This window comes from Phoenix dactylifera, chromosome 17, assembly GCF_051530095.1.
Source record: "Phoenix dactylifera cultivar Ajwa chromosome 17, Ajwa_hap1_PhDact_Kaust_v1.1, whole genome shotgun sequence".
Lineage (NCBI taxonomy): Eukaryota > Viridiplantae > Streptophyta > Magnoliopsida > Arecales > Arecaceae > Phoenix > Phoenix dactylifera.
The window spans coordinates 7,940,210-7,951,488 of NC_143206.1; the positions used below are offsets into that span (position 1 = coordinate 7,940,210).

Consider the following 11,279-nt stretch of genomic DNA (forward strand, 5'->3'; position numbering starts at 1 on the left):
ACGAGTGATGAAATCCCGACCTTATCTTTTTAATGGGTTCAGCCCTTAGATTATTTTATGCAAATGCTTAATACTATATGCAATAATCAAGAAGATTTTTAACATTTTATGTCATGACATTAAATTGCATTTGAATAGTTGATCAAGCAAACTAGCTAAAAATTTTTTTTCTTTTTATTTATTATTTTTTTATTATTTTATTATTTTAATTAATAATTTTTTTAAATAATTTTTGTTTTAAACAAGAGTAAAATTCTAATCTAGAAAAAATAGAACTAGTATGAACAAAACAGGAAAATTAATTTAAATACTCACGGCCGGAGTTCGTTCACTCCGGGAATCCAAAAATGTGATCTTGATCTTCCTCGTTACTGGTCCTGCTTTGTATCGTCCTTGAATCTGAAAAGATTTGAAATTTCAGCTGTGTTAAAAATAAAGAAAAATTGAAGAACTAGAAATAAAGAGTTGAAATTTTCAGCCTTGTTCTCGTTCGCACGTTGCAAATCCCCGGCAACGGCGCCAAAAACTTGCTACGTCTTTAATCTTGCTCTTTTAAAAAGGAAAATTAAACGTAGGATACCCCAAGTATAGGGTGTAGCAAAGTAATATTCTCGGTGAGTCCGAGATCGAATCCACAGGGATTTGACAGTGAACAAAAACTAAAGGCTAAATAATATTCAGATTGACAAAAATATAACTAAGGCATTAGGATTCAGCCTAGCACTTAATCATGCTTTTCTTAAAATCATCTATTAATCATAATAAAATAGATTTAGTTTTATGGGCAGGATTACAGTAATTCTATTTTAAACTACAGGGATTTCTAAGTATCTGTTATATCCGGAGAAAATAACAAATCAAAAAAATATATAAGTTTGAAATAATTCTTATAAATCTACTGCACCATAAATCAAATCAAAAACATTAAAATCCCATTGATGATTAAAGAAAATACATGAAGAAAATGCTAGGCTTTTCCCTAGCCTTAGCTAAAGGAGATTTAGCTATCCATATGAGATGCAAGCATTTTTATAAAAGGGATTAGCATAAAATAAATAAAATAAGCATAAATCCCTTTTTCTTTCCTTTTTTTTTTGGTTTCCTTTGGTTGAGAAAACAGAGTACTCTGTTTTCTCTTCTCTCTCGCGTGGGCTCTCCTCTTCCTCTCGCCCGGCTGGCTCCCTTCCTCTTCCGTCACGGCTGCTGGCCTCCTCCTCCTTCGCACGCTCGGCTGAGTAGATGGATCGGAAGAGGAGGTGCAGATGGCTGGCTTCCTGGTCGCCTCTCCCTCTTGCTCCGTGTCCTTCTCTCCTCCGTGGCCTCTTGTCCTCTCTCGCTCGGCTGAGAAAGATGTGGATGTTGGCTTCGTAGCCTCTCCTCCTTCTTTCCTCCTCTCCCGTCGGCTAGTTTTACCTCCACTAGATGGCCTTTGCTCCTCTCTCTTGAGTTCCTTTTATAGACACTTTCAGCAGTGTGGCTGGGAAGACCGAAGGATGCGTTGTGGACGCTTAGGAACTGGGAGCGGAAGAGACATGGCTTGGGACTCCTCGGCTGGGAACGTTGCAGAATTTGAGCAACTGTAGACATTGATGTTAGATTTGAATGCAAGACTTCGTGGCTTGGAAATGATCCGTGGTTGCTTGAGATACGGGATGAAGGAAGTCGAATCGCTAAGGATTTGTCTGCTGGAACGCGTGGATGAGCTGGGAGGAAACAGGGGAAACGTCTTGGTTTCATGCTGCCATGGACGTTCACGGATGCGTGCTCGAGCGGATGGGGGATTGCTGAAGTGGAATGCAAACGGTTTGGCTTCTTTCCTTTGCTGCCGTTGATGTTTTGAGTATAGATGAATGATGGGAAGAAAGGAATGCAGCTGAATATTCTTGAAACAGGGGAATCCGAAACCATGAATGAGATGTGGCTTGAATTGAAGAGCCGGTTTGGCTTAGGTCCCTTGGGTTTGATTTAGGTTCCATGGGTTTGATTTAGGTTCCATGGAGGAGATGCCATGATGCTTGGAAAGCCACATGGATGGTTTTGATGATGCTAGGAAGCTCCACGATGCGGGCATTTGTGCTGGCTGAAACATGTGGTTACAGTGATATGGATTGCATGCGGATGACTGGCGACGTGAGGCTCAGATGAGACGCTAAGGATTTGTTGAGCTCGAACTACCGGACATTGGGCTAAAATCCAGCATTATAGGGTTTTTTGAATTATATGCACTCAGACACAGATAAAGCATTAATTAATTAATTTTATTAATAAAGATTAGCTATAATACTAATTAAGATAATATAAAAATTTTACTTTTGTACTCTCATCAACAGGCTGGCTCAGAGGTATATTGATGATATTGTGTGCTTACATGGGGTACCAGTAAGCATTGTATCTGATCGGGACCCCCGTTTTGTATCTGGATTTTGGAGAAGCTTTCAGACTGCTATGGGCACTGATTTGAGACTCAGCACTGCTTATCACCCTCAGACTGATGGTCAGTCAGAGAGGACGATCCAGACCCTGGAGGATATGCTGCGGACTAGTACTGTTGATCTGGAGGTTGCTGGGATGATCATATATCACTAGTGGAGTTTGCTTACAATAATAGTTATCATTCTAGCATCCAGATGGCACCTTATGAAGCCCTGTATGGAAGAAAATGTCGGTCTGCTTTACATTGGGATGATGTTGGAGAGAAGAAGTTGTTGGGCCCTGAATTAGTTCAGAGTGCTAGGGAGAAGATTCTACTGATCAGGAAAAGGCTCAACGCAGCACAAGATAGACAGAAAAGCTGGGCAGATAAGAAAAGAAGAGAAGTGAAATTTCAGGAGGGGGATTTTGTATTCTTAAAAGTTTCACCTTCGAAGGGTGTTACAAGATTTGGAAGACATAGTAAATTGAGTCCTCGCTACATTGGACCCTTTGAGATTCTTGCCAGAGTAGGGGAGGTTGCTTACAGATTGGCTTTGCCACCCGAGTTATCCAGTGTGCATCATGTCTTCCACGTTTCTCTTCTACGGAGATACATTCCTGATCCCAGCCATATAGTACAGCATGAGCCCCTGCAGATTGATAAAGACCTGACTTATGAAGAGTATCCTTTACGCATCATTGATCATAAGGAGCAGGTCCTGAGGCGACGTATCATTCCCTATGTGAAAGTTCAGTGGAGCAACCATTCGGAGAGAGAGGCCACATGGGAACTTGCGGAGGATATGCGAGCGAGACATCCGCAACTCTTTGACAATGCAAGTATGTAAATTTCGAGGACGAAATTCTAATAAGGAGGGGAGAATGTGATAACCGCCCCACTCCCAAGAGAAACGGAGGGGGGCATTACACCATCGTGCAGGCGTTTGTAACGCCTGATGGTGGGCGGTTACAACCGTCCGCCTCCCCCAGTGATCGAGGCTACAAGAAGCCCCGATCGGCTACCATTTCACCACCCGTCCCTCCTCCTCCTCCACTATTTGTCTCCCTCTCTCACAATCCTCTCCGATTGGCAGGACCCCGTGTTAGTCCCACGTCGCCGGAGCAGAGGGCTGCATCGCCGGAGTAGGAGACAAACGATCCCCTTCAAAGCAGGTAAAGCCCTTCTTCATAATTTATTTTTGTAGATCTAGCTTAAAAAAAAAAGACAGGCGTCGGTTGGGGTGGCCGAACAGCGTCGGTCACAGACCACGGCGGCCGCAGGCCAGGCGCGGCCGGTGTCGCTGACCGGCCGGGGAGCGCCGCCGGCTGTGGCTCAGGCCCTCCCCGAGTCCGATCTCCACTCCACAGGAGAAGAAAGAAGGGGAGGAAGAAAAAGAATAAGAGAGGAAGAGGAAGAATAGAAAAAAAAAATACCGGTGGTTGATCCACAGTCGCAACCGCGGGCGCCGGCCTCGGCCGTGGGCCGCGGGTCGTTGGCCGTGGGACGCGGGTCGCCGGCAGCGGGATGCAGACGCGGCCGCGGGTCGCCGAAGCGGCCTCGAGCACGGCCACGGGCACGACCGCAGGCATGGCCACGGGCGCGACCGTGGACACCGCAGGCTGGCCGCCGGGCGCCGTCGGCCGTTGCCCCTCTCCCGAGCCCTCTTCCTTTTCTTCCATCGCGGGAGAAGAGGAGGAGAAGAAATGAAGGAGGGAGAAGAAGGTTCGGGAAGAGGAAGGAAGAAAAGAAAAAGAAGAAAAGAAAAGAAAAAGAAAAAGAAAAGAAAAAAAAAGAAAAGAAAAGAAAAAAAAAGAGAGACCCTTAACGGGTCCGACCTAACGGGTCGGATCCGAGTTTGGGTCCGAACCTGTTAGGCCCAAATAAAAGAAAAGAAAAATGAGTTTAGCCAAATTTGACTAAAACCGAGCCCAGTCTGATTGGGCTAAGTCCGGACGAACCCAAACTATAAATTGGGTTAAATCCAAACCAAATTAAGCCCAATTGAGTTGGGTCTGAACCTAATTAAGCTGAGTTAGTCTCAGCAAACCCAAATTGAATATGAATCAAGTCCAAATCAAAACCAGTTTAACTAAATTGAGACCGAATTGACTTTGGGCTGACCCTGACTCAAGCCTAGATGAGCCACATTGACCCTGGACCAAAATTAAACCTAATTGGACTTGAAATTGAGCCCAATAATATAATCAGAAGACCAAATTGACCCGATAGGGCTAGACCCAATCAGGAACCGAGCTCAATTCTTTAATTAAAGACCCAATTGACCTACATGAACCCAATCTGGTTCTAAATCGAGGCCAAGGGCTCTAAATTAAGTAAATTGGACTTGAGATCCAAGCAAATAAATTCATGTTATGATAAATTAGAAAATAATGAAATAATTAGAGAATAATGTGACCCCTATGTGATTTATTTAGGTGATCAAGGATTTGTCACCCGGACGTAAGAAATTGGAAAGCATATTGCAGTAAGTAACCTTGGCACTGATCTTAAAGTTTTTAAATTACTGTTTATTCATCATTATGAAAATGTATTGCTTATGATATATTTTCCTCAAAATTAGGATCAAGTATATGATTGCATGTGATACATGAATTTGATTAAAGAGCATCCTTCATGAATATTTGATGATGTATGAGTTATGAAATTATGATTATGTTAGACTGCATGAAAAATGATATTTGAGGCATGTTTATGCATTTTAAATTATATAATGCCATTTATCATTTTCCAACCTATTTATGATGATTATGATTTGTGAAAGAAAAAGAATATGATTTATGAACTCTCAGATAGCTATGACCACCTCTAGAAATAGAGGCCAGTCGACACCCTGGAGCTAGCATCCAAAGAATAACAGGCCTTCTGCCAACGGGTTAAAGTTGGTAACGAATAACAGAATTAGTCGACTAAGATTAACAGGCCCTGTCACGGGATTATAGTGACCATAGCAGCACATCCGTCTGAGAGTATGTTTTATAAAGTATGGATAAATGGCAATATTTCTATATGACTTGCATTATCATGGTTATGAATTTTCATGGATGGATCATGCATTGCTTTATGACCTGATTTGTGTATATCATCTATAAAATGTTTTATTTTACTATAACTGTTGGCTTTTTAATCACTGCATTGGCATAATTGTACTTGATCCAATAAGATAGTACCTGGTTACTTACTGAGCTGTGTAGCTCATATCTTTTTATCTATTTTTTTACAGATGAATAAGATTACTAGGAGCAGGGAGCTTGGTGTTATTCAGGATTGGAGTAATTGAAAATATTATGTAATAATTAAATTTTAGAAGCTCTGTACTGTTCCAACTTCATGAACAATGTTATGACATTAGTAATATTTATTTTCATGACGAAATTTTAAGTGGCTTCGTGTTATTGTGTGCATAAGATTGCAATAGCACGGCCGTGTCATGATCCGGATTTGGGTCGTGACATAATCAATTTTATCTTCCTGTTATCATAGATCATGAAGTTATCATTATCAAGAATAGCATAATATCATTTTCTCATCAATTGCCCAAACTAATCAAATTTTGTGCTAAACTTGGTACATGCATCACTTATGAATTAATTTCATACTTGATTTAGTTTCCATTATAAATTTCCCCTTGCCTTAAACTTGAACCTAATTATCGTCTCCTATCCTAAACTGTGATCCGGCAAACTCATCTAGATTCAAAAATCACTATAGCCACTTCGTGAAAACCATATAGGAGATCCATAATTTGTATCATTTGTACACAAAAGTGAGTAAAATTAATAAATATTCTCCGCTATTTTCCACCATCAATTTTTTCTTCATGAAAGTTTTCTTGATTTTTATGTTTCTTCTTCCAACAATTTTTATCAACGCGACCTTTTTTCCAATTAGAATATTGAGGAACATTGGGGTTTTTCTTTTTATACTAATAATCTTTTTCAATATGACCCGCTTTTTTTGCAATGGAAACACTAGATGGTTTCGTAGATTCCTTCCTTGCAGTTTCTTTGATCATTCGATTTGTCTCTACCCTGAAAGCATGACTTTCCTCATCCTGGCATTTTATTTTTTTTCCTACATATTCACTTTTAGTTCTTTTCTTCGAACCTTTCCTCCATGGAAGTTTCTATAGATCTATTCATTCTCTATTCATGCACTTAGAGAGACTCTTAATATAAGGACAAGTTGGTTAGACATTTAGATTCCTCAATAGTAACAATAACCAAATCAAATTTAAGGGATGAACTTTGTAAAATTCTTCTACAACTGTTTGATCTTTGATATCATCACTAGGGGACTTAATTTTGTTGTACTACATTTTAAAATCCATTTGCAGCCTAATGGAAAGTAGCAAGACAAATTAGAATCTAGGGAGTATCAGGTGGTGATCATGTGGCTGATTGTATGTTAGGACTAAGTATTTTGGACTCATTACCAACCCAACCACTAGTTGAAGTTTGAATCCAACTTGCTACTCTTCTATTGGTGCTTGTGCTTGGGTTTTGTAAAAGTTTTACTTGCGCCTATAAATGTTAAAAATGAACTGGTATATATATAAGATCTGCTAATATGTATTAAGATACTGCTTTCCTTCTTTTTACTCATTCTCTTATTGCATTTTAAGTATTCAATCGAGTTTTTTTACCAACCTCCTTGTCAGGATTGAAATATAAAAATATATACTTCATTTGTTTGATATTTATTTTATCATTAATTTTGATTGCATAATATGTAATTTTTCTTCTTTTCTTTACAGTTTTTGGTATTTAAAAATTTTATAATTACTTCATTTGATAATTAAATTACTCCATTGTAAGGGTCAAGTTGGTTATACACTTAGACTCAGTGGTAAAGAGACTTGACCCATAAATTTGAATTTGTGAGTTGAGTCATGCAACACTTGAGTTAGTGAGTATAATTGGACTAAGCATTAACTTATTGCTAACTCTGTAGATCAAAAATATGTTGAACATGTACAAGCCGAAGCGAGTATAAGTGTTGAGATTGGTACAGGCTGAAGGGTGAGGGTTGGGATGAGGCTAAAGGAAGGATGAAGAGTGAATATTTTTTTTTCCTCTCAAGATAAGTACCACAGTGTAACTAAAAATTTAATCATGTAGTTTATTTTTTTTTAATGCAGAGGTTAATGTAGTTCCTTTCATTTTATCAAGTGCATATTAAGTTGTAGCCATGAACTATTGGTTATCATGCATAATATTAATTGCTACATGTAATCAAATGTTTCTTTTGTGTTAACCAAGAGCTTGGATGTAAAGACTAGTTTTGCCTTTCATTTAGTTATAGCTAGGTCCAAATATTGCATATCTGTATACATATTTTATAGCATATTTCTTGATCATGAATATTATTTCATTATTTTTGCATGAACCATCAAATTCAAGTTAATTAGAGCATAGAATTCGTATTCAAGACAATCATTTGTTCCTGATGCTGTATAAAAGGCAATCGTTAATATTAATAACTTCAGCATTGTAAGATTTTGTGCCTCTAAATCTATTGTACAACTATTAAATATCTAATTATGAATCTTAATACTAGTTTTATATGTTAAGAAAATTTAATTTTGATTTTATTATTGGGTTCATGTCCAAGTACTCCTAGAGCTAACCTTTTCCAACCCTAGGAGATTTACATGTGGTGCCTAAAGCATCAATAGTTTACAAAGATTTCAAGTCAATATAGGAAACCAAAGGAGCAGCTACTAGGGCTAAAAATGAGTCGAATATTATCTGACCGAATCCGCTTCCATATCCAATTCTAATCAGATTTCGATAGAAATCCTTATATCCAATCGCATTCGAACATAGATATGGATATATCTTATAATTTCGCCAGATATCGGATACAGATTCGGATATTAAGATTTTTTTTTTTTTTTGATATCGGATATAGATTTGGATATCCGATTAAAATCCGAATATCGGATACGGATTTGGATAGCCAGTTAAAATAATCCACAACCATCTATAAGGCAAAAAAAAAATCTGTATATCTGCATCAAACTTGAAACCACTTGCAATGTTGCAAGCTACTTAACCATCATGACAACATTAACATGGAACATATAATTATGGTTTATTATACTCATTCAAAACTTGCTCACAATATAAAAGACAAACATATTATATATGTTATGCCAATTCATATTCTAATAATTCATTATTTTTGTAATAAATCAATCTTCTTCTTTTTAACAAAAAAATAAATATGAATACCTTTATTTTATTCTTTATAATATTTTGAAAACTTTTTTCTAAAATATTTAAAACCATCAATAATTTCAACATATTCCAATATTGTGTAATATTTTTGAAAGTTATTTAAAAAAAGATAATTCGTGATGCATTTTATTTATGTTGCAATTTAAAAGTAGTAAGGGTATTAAATAAAGAAAACTTTTAATAATTTTTAAAATATATATTATGCAAATAATTTTAATTTTTATTATATTTCTAATATAAATCTGCATAGATTAGTGATCTAAGTCCTTGATTAGTCTGTCTCTATGCAAGTTTAGTAATTACTTTTTAAGCCATAATCTGGTTATGGTGCATCTCTTGCAATCTTCATAGTGAATTTCGCACCTATCCTATACAAATATGCTATATATTTAGTTTTCATTATTGAATTCAACTTGACATCTAGTTTATATTCGAATAATCTCTAACTTATATCCGTATCTATGTAAAACAAATATGGATATGATTAATATCCTATTCATGTTCATATTTGTTTAGAACAAATATAGATACTAGTTTTGGTATCTATTTAATATCAATATTCATATTCATATCTATAAAAAATATGGATATAAATATGAATATACTAGTATCTGGTCTATTTTCAATCCTAGCATCTCCTTATTATTTGCAATGCTAATTTCATTAGACTTTTTTAATATGTACGGATGGGATCATCACAACCATCAATGGTTGAATGCTTTTCTGTTATTTTAACCATGTGGGAGTTTTTTTATTCCTGCTACCGCTCTACAGCATATCTTTTCATATACTTCATAGTCCATCAACTGCCACGTGCAAAAAAATAGAGGCAGTTCCACCTCATTTGGCCTACACGTCCCCACTTTGATCATCATCTTAAAATACTCCACTATTTCTCATCACGTATCTCTCTCCTTCCCTATGTTCTTTTTTTTTTTAATAATACAGGCAAACCATCTTAGTGTAAACACGGCCTCTGGCATCTAAAGTACAAGATCCCGCAAATTTGCCTAGGGGCTTCCATATTGGTTTGAAACATGGGAACATCCCGTTAGCTACATTGTTAGCTTCAAGAACAATAAAGTTGGGGTGATCTTCCATATATATCTATGTAAGGAGAGAATAAGACTTTTCGAACCGGATGTCCATAAGAGTGGCAATTATGTTAAGTTGGACCATATATCGATTAAATTGGATAAAAGATGGTTAAAAATCTATTAATCTGTACCAAATTTATTTATTAAAAAAAGTCAAAATTTAAATATGGAGCTGACTATTTTATTAAACACATAACTCAACCTGTCCTATAATAAGTTGAAATTAAGTTAAAAAGATTAAGCGTTGCCGCTTGTAGTTTAGATGCGCTGTATAGTTAACTGACAATCCTAGAATTATCTTTCAGCATAAATTGAATTCCTCTTAAAATGACGGTAGCACATATGAATCCCTCAAATGTGTCTCTCAGCTCCATCATTGAAATTGTGAAGTTGTAGAGATGCAGCACCCCAGCAAGAATCCTACCATGCATGATTTTTTTTTTTTTGAATAAAAATGGCAATTCATATAGCTCTAACATGAGTACATGAAGATGAGAGTATGATTGTCACCATACCTATCCACACTTCAGATCCAATCAATCACCAGAGATGAGTCTCTCTTGAGATGCACCCGCTCGGCGCTGAGTACCCTCCTCGTATAGGATAAACCCTTTCAAGCAGCCCGCATCTCTGCCCCAATGACAGTGAGCCCTAGCATGCGACGACCACTGGCTGCTATCAGCCTGCCAAGAGAGTCTCTGATCACAAATCCCATACCCCCAGAGACACCGTCCACCGACATGCTACTGTCAAAGTTCACTTTGAGATGACCAAGGGGTGGGGGCACCTAAGAAACAAGGGCGAACCTGAGCGCTGTGATGGCGGAAAGAGTACCCTAGATGTCCCTGGCCATCTCAGAAGAGAACTGTTGCCCAAGAAGACAACCCAAGAGGGTGGGGGGGGGGGGTGAATTGGGTTTGGATTAATTTTCGACCAATTAAAATTATGATTAGTAATTAACTAAATCTATTGCAAGCAAATTAGTTAAGTTACTAGATGATGTGAAATAAGAGAGAGAGAACAACAGCCAATACAAACACAAACCAGTTTATAGTGGTTCGGAGCTAACCCTTGCTCCTACGTCCACTCCCCAAGCTTCACTTGGGAGTCACTATAATCCCTTGGATTACAGCCGGTTGTTTTACAAGTTCACAACCCAACTTATTGTTTTAACGAGATCACAACGAACTCGGTCGGTTTTCACAGGCTCACCGACTGGAACCACCCGATTGTTTTTTCGGGATCACAATCAAACCCTTACACCGTTTGTTTTAACTTCGGCTCACCAACTAACCTTACAACCCTTGATTCAATCCCCTGATTGAACCAAGTAAAAAAAGTAGTGTTTGGGATTTCACAGAGAATGTTTCTAAACAAGCAAATGTGATACACAATAAATGCAAAGTAAAGGTTAGAAGTCCTCAAACAGATTTTGGAATGGAAAGTTGGGACTTCTCGATTTCTGGGTTTCCTTTGGAAAGTACTGAAGATTTGAGGACAGTAGAAGAG

At 37.7% G+C, this 11,279-nt stretch overlaps 2 long non-coding RNA genes across 2 annotated transcripts in view; one reads left to right on the top strand and one right to left on the bottom strand.

Annotated features, from left to right (window-relative positions):
- LOC148703121 (uncharacterized) overlaps nt 1-4,068 on the bottom strand; it is a 43,926-nt gene extending 39,858 nt beyond the window's left edge. The window contains exons 1-2 of the long non-coding RNA XR_016398915.1: nt 3,847-4,068; nt 316-399 (exon numbers count right to left, since the gene is read on the bottom strand). This is a non-coding gene — a long non-coding RNA (uncharacterized LOC148703121). The remainder of the gene's footprint in view (nt 1-315; nt 400-3,846) is intronic.
- LOC149751024 (uncharacterized) lies at nt 3,261-5,799 on the top strand. The gene is made up of 3 exons (XR_016398914.1): nt 3,261-3,585; nt 4,849-4,898; nt 5,655-5,799. It is a non-coding gene; the product is annotated as an uncharacterized LOC149751024 (long non-coding RNA).
- Nucleotides 5,800-11,279: the final 5,480 nt, after the last annotated feature.